This window comes from Myotis yumanensis, unplaced genomic scaffold (assembly GCF_028538775.1).
Source record: "Myotis yumanensis isolate MYYU_CA2020_CCGP unplaced genomic scaffold, mMyoYum1.0.hap1 SCAF_3, whole genome shotgun sequence".
NCBI classification, from domain to species: Eukaryota; Metazoa; Chordata; class Mammalia; order Chiroptera; family Vespertilionidae; genus Myotis; species Myotis yumanensis.
The window spans coordinates 128,258,734-128,278,750 of NW_027223754.1; the positions used below are offsets into that span (position 1 = coordinate 128,258,734).

The 20,017-nt window shown below is 37.8% G+C and overlaps 1 protein-coding gene and 1 pseudogene across 3 annotated transcripts in view; both read right to left on the minus strand.

Moving 5' to 3' along the window:
• Positions 1 to 20,017, minus strand: part of MGAT4C (MGAT4 family member C) — a 740,042-nt gene that overhangs the window by 158,228 nt on the left and 561,797 nt on the right. The window lies entirely within an intron of this gene.
• On the minus strand, positions 609 to 2,982 carry LOC139005313 (hyaluronan mediated motility receptor pseudogene; annotated as a pseudogene).

Genomic DNA, 20,017 nt, shown 5'->3' on the forward strand with positions numbered 1-20,017 from the left:
ATGCATATTTTCAGGCCAAAACCCAGATTTAAATTTAGTTGGATTGGGATAGTCTAGAAATATGCAAATTATTGATGAGCTAGATGACTCTGATAAGAGATAAAGAGGTTACTATAGCATTAAGCATGCTCTTACTTCTTGCTTGAATGGCATAAATGGATGATGGGTAAAACCAAGCGGGCATTCTTAGGAGAATCAAAGTGGAGGCAAGAACAAGCCAGGTGTTTTGTTTAAGAGTTTCAGATTAGAAAAGCCATCCAGAATCAAGCTAAAAACATTGGATTAGAATCTTGAAACCATGTAAGGTTTTAGAATAGGAGAATAATAATATAAGAGTGATTTTTAAAAGAATGCTGAATGATGGGCCACTTTGTAAAGCTGGAAAGCAAATAGAAGGTTTAGAATGAAGTGATGAAATGAGCACCAGGGTACTGACAATAGAAAATAAAATGTCAGAAGACATATTGGTAGAAATGTTGAACTTGCTTTCAGATACCTAAAAATAGGAAGTTAATCTTAAATACATTTAAAAGTATTCATTACAAACATAATAATAACAAAAAGAATAACACAATAATCTTCAACTCGTTTTTCAGAGCCACAGGAACTCAACAGTATTTTTCATTGCCTTCTTTTAATGAGGTTTGAGAGCAAAACTTTACTTTCATGAAGAAAAGCCTTTGAAAGTTCAAAGTGTTTGATACCCAGAACTTCATTCAACTTCTCTTGAAGTTTTCTTTTGCTCTGCTTTTTTATAGCAAGCTTAGAGCGGGGTTTTGACACCTCTAATTTGAGTTGGTTATTTTCTTCTTTCAATTTCACAACATGATTTTTTGTTTTATATTCTGATGACCGAATAATTAAGCATATTAATCTATTAGGTTATTTAGCTGTCCCTGATTTGCACCATGTTTATTCAACAAAGACTTTCTTTGCTTCAAATGCATCCAGGTGTGGCTGAAAAGGCTTTATTATATAGTTCTTCATAAAGGAGACACCCCTTATTCATTTCCTCAGTTAATTCTGCCATTGTATTTTCTTTTCTAACTTTTCTTGCTTCTTCCTCTTCCAGCTGCTTCTTAAAGTCTTCACCTTGCTGCTTGAGTTGGTTCTCCAAATCAAGTTATTTTTTGGAGACAAGAAACTGTGATTTTTTAAATTTCTGCGTCTTTAAGAGCTGATCTGGTCTGCAGATCTAGAAGTACCCTTGCATAGTTCTCGAGTTGAACTCTCAGTTTCCAATATCTGATGCTGAACATGCTCTGCACTTTTCCTGGCCTTGGTCACTTTTTCCCTAATTGATAAGTTCTCTAGCTTAAGATCTCTCTCACTAGCTGTTAATGCTTTATAGCTTTCAAATGGAGCTATAAATGACATTTCCAAGGTTCTGTTATGCCCAGATTTCAGGATCCTCAAAAGACCACCAGGGAGCCATCCAAGTCTGATGCAAAAGCAGAGAGTCTTTTATTCAAACCCAGGCTTGGCTCCCCTACCCTCCTTACTGGCACAGCAGCAAGTGGCAGAGAGAGGGCCAGCCCTGTGGGGAGAAAGGTTTTATAGTAAGAGGAGGAGAGAGGTCTGTGGGCCCTGCTGATTGGCCAGGCGCAAGTGGATATCTCGTTATGCAGGATGTGGCCGTATCTATGGCGCGCACTTCCCTTGATTGTCATTGGTTAGTTTGAAGAAGTCCTGGGTGTGGCTGGCAGAGGTTTGGGCTTCTGGGAAGAAGCCTTGCCAAGCACATGGCTGCCCAAAGATGGAGGATCCAGGGTAAGATGGAGGGCGTAGTCTTCTCCCTTTCAATTCTGCACCTTACTATTGCACCTTTTCTGCACAGCAGGTGGCCTGAGTGTGAGCAGCATTAACTTTTCTAGTGTTCAGGTTCTTTCACCTTCAGATCTTCTTCTAGACGTTTCACTTCTTCAGTCCTAGGTTTTCTTTCTTCTCCCAATTGTTCAATCCGCTTTTCAGCTTGCCCCTCCTTTTTTCTATAGTTTATCTAGCTCATTCAGAGCTTGTTTAATTCTTCCTCAAAGAGATTCCTCTCTTTCATCATTTCCTCTTGAAAGAACATAGCTTCTGCTGAAGAATAGAAGGTAATGCCTTCTCCTGTTTCAGAAGTGAATCAATTTGCAACTCTTTTTGATGTAGCTTTTCATGTTGTTGTTTTTCAAGTATAAACTTCTCTTTTTAGGTTTGCATGACAGAATGTAGATTTCCACCCAGTTCTCTGCCGCTGTTGATGAGCTCTTCTTTTTCTTTATGGCAGCTGACATTTAGCCATCAGGTCTTTTACTCGCTTAGACAATGTAACAATGCTTTCCTCACGAGACTGCATAAGGCTTAAAACTTCATGATTCTTCTCTTAAAATTTCTTCTAACTGGGCAGTATCTAGCTTGTATTTTTCTACTTTGATCTGAGGCACAACTTATTTCTTCAGTGTATTCTAAGAGTCTATCTATGTCAGATTTTTTGTCAATCTGTTATTTCTCTATAGGAGTTTCCCCGCAAGCTGTGCCACTTCCCCTGAGACTTTCTGAGATTCTTCTGGGTGACCTGCAGTTTCACCTCCGTGCCTTGTTGGCTACCCATCATACTTCTCATCTTAGTTTCTCATTTTTTTCTAAGTTTCAGCAACTCAAGGCTTAGAATTCTTCTGGTTTGCAGCTTGAAAAAACTTAGCCTTTAGTTGCCTGTGAGTCCTGGTGGAGTCGGTAAGCTGCCTTTGCAGTGTAGCATTACTGGCAGCGACATCTTTTTCCCTGACCACAGCACTGAGCTCTGCTTCCATCTTCTCCAGCTCAGCTTCCAGGTCCTGGAGGCTCTTGTCTTGAGCACCAAGTGCCTGCACAAGGACATGCATCTCCTTTTCCAACATCATCAAGACTTTATCATTTTGATGAGATTCCTCCTTTAATCCCAAAGTCAACTTCTCTTGCTGAAGCAGGCAAGGTGGTATCTTTGTCAGCAGTAAGATTTGGTTGAGATTATTATTATTTTTTTATTTTCTATTTTTTTTTATTTTAATAAAAAAATAAATTCCAATGCAAGAATCAAATAGCCACAAAACTATATTTATACCCGAAAACTATGATGATGCCTATGGGAAATGAAATGGTGTTCTACAAACACATATTAGGATTGCAGGGATGATTTTGCTGAATAAGAGACTTTAAGCTGAGCTCTGACAAATTCATAGATATGGGCTTGTGGAGAGAGCATTATAGGCAGAAGAAAGAAAATGCGTAGTGGTCCTAATATGCCAGGAGCGCATATGGGAATTTCAAATAATTCTAGTGTAGCAGAGACGAAGAGGGCTAGACAAGCCATCTATCTGGAGAGGGAGGCAAGAGCTAGGTTAAGTAAGCTGTTTAGGACATTTTAATGGTATTGGTCTTGAAGAGAGAAATGGTGGTGTCTGGAATTTTTCTGCTTTTTAAAAACTATTACCTATAATGTAAGAATAACTTTACAACAGTCCATAGTCCATATTTTCCACATATTTTTAACCTATTATTCTACAGCAAATGAATACCAAATTGACTGAATACCAAAGGCAATATGTACCAAAGAACCAAACATTTTGTTCCTTCAAAAGTACTTCCATTTGTGCCTTAGCTCACAAAGTGAGCTGTTTAATTGAACCATCACAATGTTTTGAAGTATGTAGTAGTGCAATTTCATTATTCCTCCTTCTCAAAATATTTTGTTTTCTTAAGCTGGTGTATTATTTGAATCACTTGTAGCATTTTATAATTGCATTACCAGGTACTAAAAACCCCCTATAGGATTTTGATTAGAATCAAATTAAGCTTATGATACAAACCAAGTATATTTAATCATTTTTAATATTATATTTTCTAAACTAAATTTGATATAAAAATGCTATAATTACAAAATAAAATGAAAAACAAATCATCCATTATTTAATTAATACAATAGATAGCTGCTTTATCTATTTTTTAAGTATCTGATACTACAGGATAAAAGGGAATTTATTGGCCATAGTGGAGCTGTTCCTGACCTCATTAATATCAGGGTTTAAAATTATTCAGCTAAATGTTTACAGAGTATTGTATATATCAAAATTAGTAAATTTAAAAATAGAGTAGTATTTAAATTGTGCACTTAAATTTGCAGATTAACTATGCATGCAAGGAAAAATAATATGCTTAAAGGATCTATATGCTGCTTTGCTGTCTTCAACTTCTTTATTTTTATTACTTTGTAACACAGCCAAAATTATATAAATATATTGGAGGTTGAGAAGCAAGGGCACATAGACACAGAATTACAGTCAACTATAATGGATTAGGTGCTCATCTGAGAATAAGTATATCTTTTGACAGGCTGCAAACCATTTAGAAAATTATTAGAGTAATAAAATGCAACTTAAATCCTAAGCTATTACTGGTCCCAAACATGATATGGCATTTTCAAGGATGAATTATATTTTTGAAGGCAGAAAAGAACCCCACTCAGTATTTGAAATAAAATTTATCTAAGTAGCGGTAAACTCTTGTTAGGTTCTTAATAAACAGTGTAAGAATATTTGGGAATGTAAGTAACCCTTACTTTCCACCCTTCTATATTATAGCAGCGGTACATTATATCAAATACAATAAAAATACTCCAAGTAATAAAATAAAGATAAACATTTAAGAGAATAACTGAGGAAAAGAAAAGCAACTCTCATATTAATGAAAAGTACAAAATAAAAGCCAGGTAGCTTGAAATACTAAACACACTTTTGGCAAATATATATAATTCTTAAATGATAAATTTCACTTCACTTGCCCATTTTGAATTAAAATTGTATACCTTACATTTTGGTACATTATCTCATTTACATTACTCTTCATAAAAATAATGTTTATGAAGGAAGCAAAGTTTATGTGTTCATACGAAGTGCTTAGAGTAACATTTCTAGAAAGACATAGATCCACAAACTAACTAGACTTTTTATTCTAAGATCACACCCATACTTTTAATAAGTATTCTATGGCAAGTTTGGTGTTGAAAAGCACATTTCCATTAAGGGATATTAGATTTAAAAATTATGTTCACCAGTACATTCATACAATAATCATGATGATTAAATCCATGCAAAACTGTACATTATTTGAGGCCAGCGAACAGGTCCACAGTGTTTATCATGAGTATTTCAAGAAGCACTAATGTAGATGGTAGTTAATATCTATTTAGTGAGTTAGTCAAACAGTAAAACCTCGGTACTCAAAACTAACAGAAGAATGCTTAATCTGAAGTAGTGAGCATTTAGAATGCAAGATTATCTTTTTAAACTATAACAAAATTCTACTAAAACATTTATTTAGAAACTGAAGGCCTGGTGCATGAATTTCTGCCCTGATCAGGCCAATTGGGGCCAGCTGGCTGCGGGGAGGAGACATGGGAGGTTGGTTGACCGGCCCCGCCCTATAGTCAAACTCCTGGTCAAATTCCAGGTTGAACTTCTGGTCGAGGAGACAATTTGCATATTAGCCTTTTATTATAAAGGATACCTGTCGAGATAGACTTTGATCAAAAAGTGAATAAAGTATATTGCTTGACCTCCATGAGATTGCAATCTTTTCCAAATATGCTAAGTATTTTGATAAATAATTACACAAGAATTGCTGTCAAAACTAGGATTGCTGTTTATAATAAAGCTGCAACTGGATTTAAATAGTCAAAACTCAGTGGACACTTTATCAAATATCATTTGTAGCAATGGATTTCAAATTTATTCAGGAAATATTCAACATCATTCTAGTGCTGCTTCATGGTTGTAAATGCATTTTTGTTTAAGTACAAATCCCTGTAAGTTGCTCTTCTTTTTATTGTGTATGCAGAACAACAAAAATTAACCCAAATTTAGCTTTATTAACTCTAAAATTTAAGCTTCCCAGCCATACATTTAAAGGTAAATTATTTTGCTGATTTATTGAATTCTTTTTTTAGCAATTATCAGCAGTAATGAAGCAAATCTATAGATGTACCTTCCTATATAACATACACAATCCTTATGTAGTATTTCTGTCAAAAGGCCCCCCCAAAATTAATTGTGAGGTATAGCCTATTGAGGGATATTTTACAAAATAACTCTGAACTCTTCAAAAGTTTAACTGTGTGAAGACACCTCCCTCCCCAAGAAAAGGACGAATAGGCTTAGAAAGTGTGCCAGATTCATAAATATGGTAGCTGGATGCAAGACATAATTCTGGATTTTCTTTTGCAATAATGAAATTATTAAGACAATTGAAGGCACTAATAAAGTCTGGAGATTAGACAACAATGTTGTAAAAGTGTTCATTTCCTGATATTTAAAGTCATAATGTGATTAAGTGTTTTCTACCATTCCTACCGCTTGCATCATGAAAGAGATGACATCATGTTTGGAAGTGGTAAGCACAGACATCCTGAAATGCATTGTTTGGTGTAATACTCTCTTTTTGTCAGCTTTTTCTTTTTGATGCCTCCCAGACTCTAATCACTCTTATTCCCTCCTCTATTCTATCGTTCTTTGTTGTGTGCAATCTTGTAGGATCTAAGGAGCATCGGAAACCTCCCAACATAGGGTCTTTGGCAGAACTTTTTGTTATTTATTTTGGATTATTTTGTTTTTAAATGAATTTTATGATGGAGGTAAGATTTTGGAAATACTCATATGTTATTCAAAGGATAAATGCAACCACCAGCAGTTTTTACTATTTTCTACTATGTGAGTGTCATCCTCACTGATTTTTAGTGGTGATAGAAAAGGGAATGCATCACTTTCTTCTGTTATTTCTTTTCAAATTGTTCAACTTGAAGACCATAAGCAGATAAGCACAGTGAATATATAAACAGAGAAGAGAGTAATGTTTTCTATGTCTTGGGTCTTCATAGTCTTGCCCATGACTAATTTCTAGCCTGGTTTCTGGTTGGGCATTAACTTTCCCCTTATCTGATTCTCTATTGGTTCTAAACCACTTGCATTTCCCTGAACACACTAAAATGTTATATTTCTCCTATATTATTCTCTCTGACCAGGGATGAGAATTAGTACTCCACAAACCTCTTCTGATTAAACAGCATTCATTTTATAACTCAAACTCAAGCTTTACTCCATGTAAATCCTTTCTTATTCATTTTCCTATATAACCTGAGTGTATCTTAACAATTTATTCTACCTTTCTTTGTTTACCTATTGGTATTCTCATTGGTAAGGTTATTTTATTATCTCATCTCTATACCTACACCTAATAAAGAGCCAAGCACATAGCAGATGCTCAATGAACTGTTAAATAAATAAATGGGTGGCATACATGGACGCAGATAATAGTTTGGTGAAGGCCTGGGAGGGATGGGAGTGGGATAGAGGAGGTAAATGGGGGGGGGGGGGGGGAATGACAAAGGAGACATCTGTAATACTTTCAATGATAAATATAAATTTAAAAAAGAAAAACAAACAAACAGAAAACACAGACAATAGTATGGTGATTATCAGAGAGATGGGAGGTGGGGATAGTAAAAGGTAAAGGTGGTCAAATGTATGGTGATGGAAGAAGATTTGACTTTGGGTGGTGAAAACAATATAATATACAAATGATTTATTATAAAATATTAATTTGAAATCTATATTATTTTATTAACCAACTAGAGGCCTGGTGCACAAAATTCATGTACAGGGAGGGGTCCCTCAGCCCACCCTGTACCTTCTCACAATCTCGTACCCTTCAGGGGATGTCTGACTGCCAGTTTAGGCCCCATCCTGTGAACATCCCCCTCACAATCCAGTACTGCTGGCTCCTAACTGCTCACCTGCCTGCCTGCCTGACTGCCCCTAACCACCTCTGCCTGCCTGCCTGATCACCCCTAACCACCTCTGCCTGCCTGATCACCCTAACCCAGGGGTGGGCAAACTTTTTGACTCGAGGGCCACAATGGGTTCTTAAACTGGACCGGAGGGCCGGAACAAAAGCATGGATGGAGTGTTTGTGTGAACTAATATAAATTAAAAGTAAAAATCATTACATAAAAGGGTACGGTCTTTTTTTTTTTAGTTTTTTTCATTTCAAATGGGCCGGATCCGGCCCGCGGGCCGTAGTTTACCCACGGCTGCCTAACCACTTTGCCTGCATGCCTGATGTCCCTAACTGCTCCCCTGCCTGCCTGATCACTCCTAACCACCTCTGGCTGCCTGATCGCCCCTAACCGCCTCTGCCTGCCTGCCTGGTTGCCCCTAACCTCTCTGCCTGCCTGCCTGATCGCCCTTAACCACCTCTGCCTCTGCTCCCTGCCACTGTGGCTTTGTCCAGAACAACATCCAGAAGAACGTCTGGTCTATCTAGTTTAATTAACATATTACCCTTTTATTAGTATAGATGTCACCCCAATAAATTCAATAACAATTAAGAAAAATAAATAAATGGATGGTATAGAACATTTAGAGAAGTAGAGATAAAATATACATAAGCAATACAGATCAACCTTTCTGGACTACTCTTACCTATGGGAGAGAATCAGAGTGTATTGTATACTTAAAAAATACCAAACCTAAGAAGCAAAACAAACAAAAAAACAAATAAAAAAACATGAAGAAAGCAGAATCAAGTAAAATTTCACAGAATGAAAATGCATCAAAAGGAGAAATATGAGTTACATATCTAATGATCTCTCAATTTTGAAACATTTTTTCATTTCTGAACTTAGAAAGGGAGATGCAGACAACAAAATCCTCTGTAATTGTTTACTAGGTCAGAAGTGTTCCATGTTAAGTATATTTCTTCAGAGCAACAACATGTGGTTTAGAAGTAAAGAGCTGTCTGATGTGGACAGAAAGCAGAAGAGAGAGTATCATTAATTGCTTGGGTAGAGATTTCTGGTGTGACCAGAGTTCTTTGAACATTGCTGACTGACTGTCACATTTGCCTAGGTTTGAAAGTTTTTTTGCAATTATGACTTTCAATGCTGAAACTGTGACAGTCCTGAGAAAACCATGATGATTGGTTATGCTACTAGAATCCTCATAAGAGTAACTAGGCTGAAAACGCGGTATCTATAGGGTTACTAAAATTGTCCTTTTAACCCAAAAATCATGCCATTTAAATCTAGGTAAAGTATAGATTTCCTTTAAAAGCCAATGTTTTTATGCCATTAATATGTTAATAAATTAGCTCTTAATGAATATTTTTTCACTATCTATAACATCTATAATACATTTATTATGTGTGACTGGTTTGCAAACATTTCAATATCTCAATATCCCATTTCTAAAGTGTTTTCCAAAGCCAAAGCATTACTTAAGAAGAGTTTACAAAATTAGCTACCAAAGCCCTAACCAGTTTGGCTCAGTAGATAGAGCGTTGGCCTGTGGACTGAGGGGTCCCAGGTTCGATTCCGGTCAGGAGCATGTACTGTGGTTGCGGGCACATCCCCAGTGGGGGGTGTGTAGAAGGCAGCTGATGGATGTTTCTGACTCTCTGTCCCTCTCCCTTCCTTTCTGTAAAAAATCGATAAAATATGTTTTAAAAAATTATCTATTAAAGTTAAATTAATTTTAATTCTAGAAAAGAGACTACTAGTCACTTGCTTTTTAGAAATGTGTATTTCAAAAATTTTTAGAGGACAAACTCTTACAAATAAAAGCCTTAATTTCTCAAATAAAAAAGAAATCACTGATCTTATTATTTTTAGATGAACAATATAAAATCAAAAAAATTAAGCCATTTGCCTGAGCTGGCAGAGTTACTGAATGATTTAAGCAGAATGTTTACTTATATTAGAGCTTGAATGCTTTTGTTGGTCTTTGGTGGAAAAGTATTTAAGTGCGAGGCATTTTTTGGATATTGTGAGACTTTTCAAAATGTGTGAAGCACTGTTTTTCAGTTTCGTATCGTGAGAGTTAAATGTAAATAAATAGTTAAGACATTACTAAAAGTTTGCAGAACACCTGGTGTACATACTCCAACATTTTAACCATCTTCATAGCTCATTGAAGCAAGCATAACAGAAGTTTATAATCCATTTAAAAGATCAAAATCTGATCATTGCTGCATTAGTCATGGTGACCAAGACATGGAAATGAGCGAGTGCCCTTCAATAGATGATTGGATAAAGATTTGGTACATATATACAATGAAATACTACTCAGCCACAAGAAAAGACTGTCATTTGCAACAAATGACATGGGTGGATATTGAGACTAAAATGCTAAGTGAAATAAGTTAGACAGAGAAAGTAAAGAACCATATGATTTCACTCATACATGGGGTATAAAACCAAAAGCAACAAACAAACAAAAATCAAACAGCCCTGGTCCATGTGGCTCAGTTGGTTGGGCATTGTCCTGTGCACCAGTAAATTGCAAGGACTCATTTCCTGGTCAGGCAGGGCACATGCCCAGATTACAGGATGGATCACTGGTAGATGGTATGCAGGAGGTAGCCAATGGATAGATGATTCGCTTTCACATCAATGTTTCTGCCTCTTTCACCCTCTCATTTCTTCTCTCTCTAAAAATCAATTTTAAAAAAACATACTATAGGAAAATGGTGTGGGGGTATAGATAGTCAAGGGTAAAAGGTATCAAATATATGGTGATGAAAGATTCGATTTGGGGTGATGGGCACACAATACATTATAAGGTGGGTATCATAGAATTTTACACTTGAAACCTATATAATCTTATTAACCAATGTTACTCCAATAAATTTAATTTAAAAATGAGTCTGAAGTAAAGATAAATTAATTGCCTTTTCAATGATTATTAATATTGTAGCTAGGGGTTAGAATCCAGGACCCTTTTTCTTATAGACTAGTCTTTATTAGGATGCTTCAAAAACTCACTAGCGGGCATGTGCCCTGCCTGACCAGGAAATGAATCCCTGCAATTTACTGGTGCACAGGACAATGCCCAACCAACTGAGCCACATGGACCAGGGCTGTTTGATTTTTGTTTCTTTGTTGCTTTCAGTTTTATATCCCATGTATGAGTGAAATCATATGGTTCTTTACTTTCTCTGTCTAACTTATTTCACTTAGCATTTTAGTCTCAATATCCACCCATGTCATTTGTTGCAAATGACAGTCTTTAATATAGAAATTTCTCTTAGGAAGATGAATTTCAGTAATCATTTTGACCTGCATATTTCAGTCTAATGTTGAAATTTCATAAATGTTTTCTGAATGAATGAATCTGAATTTCTAGGGTATTTCTCAACCCTAGTGTTTATGGATGTACTCCACATCCAGTAATTAGAGTAGATTCACATAGAGACCAACTTGTTTTATAAATAGAAATATCCATCCTGCAAAACTGTAAAGCTTAGAGAAAATAGACCTCCCCTATATATACTACAGATTATATATTTTTTAATGATTAGGAATTATTTGATTTTTGGAAAGATTTTATTTTTTCTTAGCTTAGTGCTGATAGAGCAAATGAAAATGAGATCACCTGCAATGATGCTTATAGTCTCAAACCCAGGTTTTCTGATTCAATGTAATCTAAATAGCTTTTTAATAATTAATATTAATGGTTCAGTTTATTGAAATAATTAGAGCTTTATTTTGATGACTTTTTCAGGTATAAAATTATGGAGTCATTACATTTTAAAATATAATCATAAAATTATATGCAGAGAGGGTCATGCATACAATTTTGAACATGAAACTGTCACAGAGAAAAATGGTAGCTACAAAATCTGCATTAATGTTCTGCAAGAGATTTCCAGTTCAGGCTAGGATAAATTGCGATCATGGTAGTAAATTCCTTAATATAAGGGAGTGAATAACCTAAACAGGAATTCATATATTTTTTAGAAGAGCTTACTGTTACCCTTTACCTAATAGTGATTTTTATTACTATGAACACTTAGTGTATCTCTGCATCAGCAACTTTTATATTGGGTAACTAAATTTATTATATGCGAACTTTTATATATCCTGAATATCACTAAAACAATATGATTGACTTTCACATCAATTTACTACATTAGCAAGATATATTTTTAAGAATGCTGATGTAAGTTTTGTAATTATTAAATTACATACCTCAAGTGGTAATACCCAAAATAGAATAATTATCTAAGACTATTCCAATTAACTACTTATTTTTATTCAAAATGTTGTTGTTACTTTTAAAAATAACATGCAAGATACAGCAGAAATTGATCACAGTTAGCTACAGTATTTTACACAATTATGTCACATTTATTTGCATTTCCAAAAGTACATTTTTGCACAACATAACAATCCAATATTCTTTTGACCTTTCACAGTACTACTTCTAAATAGTAGAATATTTTACTAGTATGTTAATATATGTTTTACAATATTTTATATAAATATGGGAGGATGTATATAATTGTATAAATATTTCTCACATATAATCAACCTGAGAAAATAAAAATATATACAAAGGGGGATTTCATTAATATTTCTCTTCTGTGCTCTTTTTCTATTTATGACTTCTCTATATTTTATTTTTGCACTATGTGTATAATCTCTAATATTACTTTGGTCTTTTCCCTTCTTTGTGTTTTTATTTGTACTGTGATATAACTTTTTGTCTCCAATAAACAATGATTTAATTGTGTCTATAGCTAGAGCTATATTGTCACATTCATATGCAAAAAGGAAAATAGCCAGTAGTATAATATTTAGTAGACACCCCAAATGCCATGGTCTTTTTTTTAATAATAAAAATCAAATTTTGCTATTCTCATCAACACACACACACACACATACACACACAGAAAAATAACTAACTTAGTAAGTTCATTTCAGTTTGGATGTTTCTATATTTTCTATATTTTTTGTTTCATTATTACTGGATTTGCCTTAGTCTTTATGTGCTTGCCAAGTCATTTCTTTTCAGTCTTATTTTTTACAAAGTAGTAAATATTTTAAAAAATAAATAAAGGAAAAAAAGCCCAGGCAGTGTTGCTCAGTGGTTGAGTGTTGACCTATGAACCAGGATTTCCGGTCAGGGCATATGCCAGGGTTGCTGGCTGGATTCCCAGTAGCAGGTGCGCAGGAGGCAGCCGATCAATGATTCTCTCTCATCATTGATGTTTCTATCTTTCTCTCTTTCTCCCTTCCTCTCTGAAATATATAGATACATATATTTTTTAAAAAAGAATAGTTAAGAACCCAGAAGGGGACACTTCTGGATATCACTTCTGGTGTTATTTTATCATAGTAATTCAGTGAACTGAGTAAGTTACTTAAGCCTTAAATTGTCATCTATAAAATCTAAACAATAAATACTGTCTCCTAATTCATAGTTCATTATAAGTATAAATAAAATAATATATGACATTCTTACAGTAATTAGTGAGATGTCACTAGATATATATCATCTTTGACATGTGCCTCTCCTCCCATTGTTAAAACCAAACTATCCTTAAGATTCTGCTCTTCCATGTTTCTATGATTCTGGGTCTGTTTTGTTTATCAGTTTATTTTGTTCTTTAGATTCCACATTTGAGTAAGATCATGTAATGCTTGTCTGATGAACCGGATGGAAAGGTGGGAATGGGTGGGTGGGTTTGAAGAGAATAACCAAAGAACTTGAATGCATATATGCATAACCGTTGGACACAGACAATAGTGTAGTGAAGGCCTGGGGAGGAGGAAGTGGGTGGGCTAGAAAGGGCCAATGGGGGAAAAAAGGACATCTGTAATACTTTCAATAATAAAGATAAATTTAAAAAATGAAATACGCACACAATCACACACACACAAGTTTCTGCTCTTCATTTCTTTCTTCTAGTTCTCTGGCTCAAGACTGTGGCTTTACATATTGTGAAAGTGTTAATAATTCTTATAACATGAACATTCCTGGTGAAAGGCATTGAAACAAGCTTTATATAACTCCATCTTAGAATAACAATGTTATCATTGATTTTAAAAGGTTGAAAAATGAGAATGAATTTGCTATTTTAGAAATAAGATATAAAAAAGAAAATGCATTGTCTGATCCAGATTCTTATCTACACTAATAAAAGAGAAACATGGTAATTAGCGTACGACCGCTACCCTTTTCATTGGCTAATCAGTGAGTATATGCAAATTAACTGTCAGCCAGGATGGCGGCCGGCATCCAGACACTGAAGTGAGCATGAGGCTTGCTTGCTGTGGACGCCAACGTTCCCCGCCTCACTTGCCGGCCTCTCAGCTGCAACTCTAAGCAACTATGTACTATGTTGCAAATAAGAAGCTAACCAAAACCCCAGAAAGGACCGAAACATTGTATCGATGTTTTCAGCAGCGAGGCCTCAGAGCTAAAGCTGGCCCAGAATTAAAAAAAAAGAAAAGAAAACAAGGAGCGGTTGGGAGCTTCAGTCACTCGCTTCCGGAAAACAGCCCTCAGCCCCTCACCCAGACTGGCCAGGCACCCCAGTGGGGACCCCCACCCTGATCCAGGACACCCTTCAGGGCAAACCAGCCAGCCCCTACCCATGCACCAGGCCGCTGTTCTATATAGTAAAAGGGTAATATGCCTCCAGGCACCGGGATCAGCAGAGCAGCGAGGCTCCGGGCACCAGGATCAGCGTGACAGGGGGCAGCGCCCCAACCCCCTGATCAGCCCTGCTCTGTGCCTGATAGAGGGGGGCTCCCCAATCCCCTGATTGCCCTGTGGCTGTGTTTGACAGGGTGCAGTGCCCCACCCCCCACCCCCCCAATGGGCCCTGCTCTGTGTGTGACAGGGTGCAGCACACCAACCCCCTGATTGGCCCTGCTCTGTGTGTGACAGGGTGCAGCGCCCCAACCCCACCCCCCACCCCCCACAGGCCCTGCTCTGTGTGTGACAGTGTAGAGCCATAACCTCCCCATTGGCCCTGCCCTGAGTGTGACAGTGGCAGCGCCCCAGCCCCCTGATCGGCCCTGCTCTGTGGGTGATAGAGGGCGGTGCCCCAACCCCCTGATCCACCCTGCTCTGTGTGTGACAGGGGGCGGTGCCCTAACTCCCCTATTGGCCCTACTCTGTGCGTGACAGGGGGGAGCTCCCCAACCCCCTGATGGACCCTGCTCTGTGCATGACGGGGGAGCTCCTCAACCCCCTGATCAGCCCTACTCTGTGCGTGACAGGGGGCAGTGCCCCAACCCCCTGATTGGCCCTGCTCTGTGCGTGACAGGGGGTGGCGCCGCAACCTCCCCATCGACCCTGCCTTGAGTGTGACAGGGGGCGGTGCCCCAACCCCCCAATTGGCCCCACCCTGATCGTGACTAAGGGTGGCATTGCAACCTCCTGATTCGCCCTGCTCTGTGCATGACAGGGGGTGGCGCCCCAACTCCCCAATCGGCCCTGCTCTGAGCCCGACCAGGGGCTGCACCTAGGGATTGGGTGTGCCCTCTGCCACCCGGGAGCAGGCCTAAGCCAGCAGGTCATTATCTCCTGAGGGGTCCCAGACTGCAAGAGGGCACAGGCCGGGCTGAGGGACCCCCTCCCCCCGCCCCCGAGTGCACAAATTTTTGTGCACCGGGCCTCTAGTTTTTTAAATAATTACCTCATAAATAAGTCAAATGAAATGATAATATATACAAATAGCACTTGACAGTATATTAAATACTTTTATGTAGAATATGATTGTTTTATTTAGTACACAAACCTAAAAAACTCAAAAGCAATCAAGATTGAGCCCTTTATCTTATGCTTCAATATCCTTTTGTTCATATCTCAATTTTATACCCCAATTGTCTCTTAAATTTGAACCATACTTTGTATCACCATATTTAGTATGTTGAAAACCTCATCAGGTCTCGCTGGCATATTATTGAATCCATCTTCTTGCTTTTATTCATGTCTCTTTTCAATAATTCTGCCAGTAAATTATTTTAAAGTACTATTCAGGCTTTTCTCCAAGCTTTGTAAATGCATGGCTTCGTAATGCCTGATAAATAACAAACATTTATTCCAGTGGTTCTCAAACTTTAATGTGCATTAGGATCTGAAGAGCTTGTTAAAAAATAAAAATAAAATAAAATAAAGTAAAAGCTTCACAGGACCCTACCTCAGAGTTTCTGAATCACCATTTTTAAGTGGGCCTTGACAATTGGTCTGTCTACCAAATTTCTAGGTGTTGCTGGTCTTGGGACCATACTTTGAGAACTACTCTTTAATGTGACCTAAAATGTTGTCTATTACTTTGTTTACTTCTTTTTCAAACCTGATCCCTCACCATATTTTCAAACGTATGTATCTTCTAGGAAGGCTTAAATACTGTGATCTCTTCTACATTTGCATAAAGGATCATATGTCCATTCTTTCTGAAACATCCTTTATTTCACTACTCCATTGTTCTGCAACCTTGTCTACTTGGCTTGCTGGTACATTCAACAGTTAGTTCAAACATAGTTTTAGCTTGAACACATTCCCAAACTATATTTTTTTTAAATTCATAAGTTGGGCATACTTGTGCCTGACTTTTTATTATACCTACCAAACTGTAATTAACAATTTTTTTTTCTGAATTTCATACTATTCTTGTGAGTTCCTCATAATATTTCTTTGTATATTCAGAAATGTGTCTGTCATTCCAGCTCTACAATTATTTATCATAAAGTAAAAAATGCACATGCCAGTCATTGAAAAATATTATTAAAAAACAAGTAAAAGTATGTCTATTCATTCATAGTATTATTGGTTGTTTTCTTTTTTAAAGCTATTCTTATTTTTTATAAATAAGGATACATTTCTTGTGTGTTTGAATTTTAACAATGACAAAATATTTGTTAAATTATACATTAGATCCTATATAATCTTTCTTTTGTGGTAAAACATTTTTGCTGTTTTTATTTTTCATGTTTAGTGTGCATTGAAGTGGTAAGGGAAATAATGTTTGTATTAACTGTTCATTATTACATTAACTTAAGGGGTATGCATTGAGAACTAACAATGTGACACAAGCCTTGCTGTAATTTTCCAAGCAGAGATGTAGCATATAGTATGTCTGATCCATTTACTATTCCATCATTTCTGCTCCATCCCATGTAGTGTGTTGGTTAAATTTGGGTAAGAATATCAATTTACTATTCAATAAAAGTAACCTACAGCTCTTCCAAGATACCTTTGTGTCAAGTATAGGTTCCAGCAAGGAGATGCAGGTACTGAGGAATTCTCATAAACAGAATAGAAAACGTTGGTGGGAGATGGAAGACATAATTGGGCAGCCTAATTAGAAAGAACAACCGTAGTACTCAGTGTGGTGGTAGATATCACAATGAGATTAATTCCATTGAATAGTCCCAAAATATTTTCACTTGTTTTATTGAGGTATAATTGACAGATAAAATCTGTCTATATTTAAGATGTAAAATATGATGATTTGATACATGTATACATTGTGAAGTGATTGCCACAAGTAGGCTAATTAACACATACATCACCTCGCATAGTAACTTTTATAGTAAATTTTATGCATGTGTACAACACTTTCTTTATCCATTCATCCATTGACATACACTTAATTTGTTTCCATGTTTTGGCTATTGTGAATAATGCTGCATGAACATGGATGTGCAGATATCACTATGAGATTCTGATTTGATTTCTTTCATATATATATATATATATATATATATAGATATCCAGAAGTGGTACTGCTGAATCATATGGCAGTTCTATTTTGAATTTTTTGAGGAAACTCCATATCATTTTCTATAATGGCTTTACTAAATTTATGTTCTCAAAACTGTACAAGTGTCCTAGTTGTGGCTCAGTTGGTTGAGAATCATCCCATAGACCGAGGTAACTGGTTGAATTCCAGTCGGGGCACATGCCAGGGTTGCAGGATTGATCCTACTAGAGGGCGTGCAGATAGATGGTTTTTTTGTTTGTTTGTATTTTTTGTTTGTTTCTTTGTTTAGAGAGAGGGGGGAAAGAGAGAGAAACACTGATCAACTGCCTCCTGCAAGCTCCCCACTGGGGATTAAACCCACAACCGGGGCATGTGCCCTGACCGGAAAGTAACTGTCAACCTCTTGGTGCATAGGATGATGCTCAGCAACCTGAGCAACATCAGCTAGGGCTGAGAGTTGTGTTTATCTCTTTCTCCCTCTCCATTTCTCTCTAAAATCAATAAAAACATTTTAAAACTTTAAAAAAAGTGTAATAATAAACCATGCTATTTTAAAATACATTTTTATTAAATCAATAAAAACATTTCTAAAAATTTAAAAATACTGTATAAGTAGTCCATGATCTTTTAAAATATATTTTTATTGATTTTAGAAAGGAAGATAGAAGGAGAGGGAGAAACATCCATGTGAGAGCGATACATTGATTAGTTGCCTCCCGTTGAACCTGTAACCTGGGCATGTGCCCTGACCAGGCCTGCAACTGATGACCTTTTTGGGCATGGGACAACACTTAACCAATTGAGCCACAATGGCCAGGGGTAACCCATGATACTTTTAACTATAAGAGTTTTTTCTTTATTTTTTATTGTAAATAGATACATATACCTTTAACAAAATAATAGAAGACAAACCAATGTGTACATTAAAAAACATGTTGAAAAGGAACTATTTTAAAGCATGCAGAGAAATTCAAGTACACCTACAAATTGGAACAGACTTAATCTAATGAATATTAGGTTTCCCCAAAATCCAAAAAATAGTGATTGGACATAAACTCTTTATGCATTTAGAATTCATAAAAGTAAAATGTTTCTTCATTATATCAGTAACATCCTAATATCCTATTAAATAAAGAGGGGATATGCAAATTGACCATCACTCCACCACAAAGATGGCTGTGCCCACAGCGGAGGTGGGGTTTTCATAATACAAGATGGCTGCTCCCACAGCAAAGGCCGCGTGCCCGTAATGAGCCTTAATGAGCAATCAGCAGGGACCTGAGGTTGTGCGCCCCCACCCCCATGGGGCTTGACAGGGGACCTCAGGCCGCATCCCACAACTTGGCACCAGGCTGGTGGACCTTAGGCCATGACCCCTGCCCAGAAGGGCTTGACGGAGGACCTCAGGCCATTCCCCTCACCTGGCGAGGCTAGATGGGGGACCTCAATGTGTTCCCCCCCCACCCCAGTGATGGGCTGGAGGACCTCAGGCTGCTCCTCTCATCCCAAGCCAGGGGACCTCAGGCTGTACCCCCTCCCCCTGCCCAGTGGGGCTTGACAGGAGACCTGAGGCTGCACCCCCTACCCTGTGGGGTTTGACGGGGGACCTAAGGCCACATCCCCCACCCAGCGGGGCTTGATGGGGGACCTCAAGACATGCCCCCCTGCCCTGGCACAGGCTGGGAAACCTCAGGCCATGCTCTCCACCCTGGTGCCAGGCCATGGGACCTGAGGCTGCACCCCCCACCTGGAGGGGCTTGACAAGGGTGGGACTGGCCAGGTCTGGATCTAACCCAATGTGAGGGGGCTGACTGGGTCTGGGTCTTGCATAATTTTGAGGTACATGTGGGTGGGCGGGGACTTGACTCTGGGTCCCGTGGTGCTCCCCAGACTCTGACAGGAGGAAGATTTTCATATATATTTTACTAATTTTCTTTCATCTCTGACACTTCTATTATAGAGAAAGAGCAAAAAGCAATATTAAAATATTTCCTCTAATTGATCCCCTTTTAATGTGCACAAATTTCGTGCACCAGGCCACTAGTTTAATATAACATGCAAAGATATTTCTTTGGAAAAATATATTCATTAAATTATTTAAATAATGCAAAAGGATTTGAAAAAGCATATTATTATAGTGCCTAATATAATATACTAGAGGCCCAGTGCACAAAAATTTGTGCACTCGGGGGGGGGGGGGGGTGTCCCTCAGCCTGGCCTGTGCCCTCTCACAGTCTGGGACCCCTCAGGAGATAACGACCTGCTGGCTTAGGCCTGCTCCTGGGTGGCAGAGGGCAGGCCCAATCCCTAGGTGCAGCCCCTGGTCGGGCTCAGAGCAGGGCTGATTGGGGAGTTGGGGCACCGCCCCCTGTCATGCACAGAGCAGGGAGGATCGGGAGGTTGCGATGCCACCCCTAGTCACGCTCAGGGTGGGGCCGATTGGGGGGTT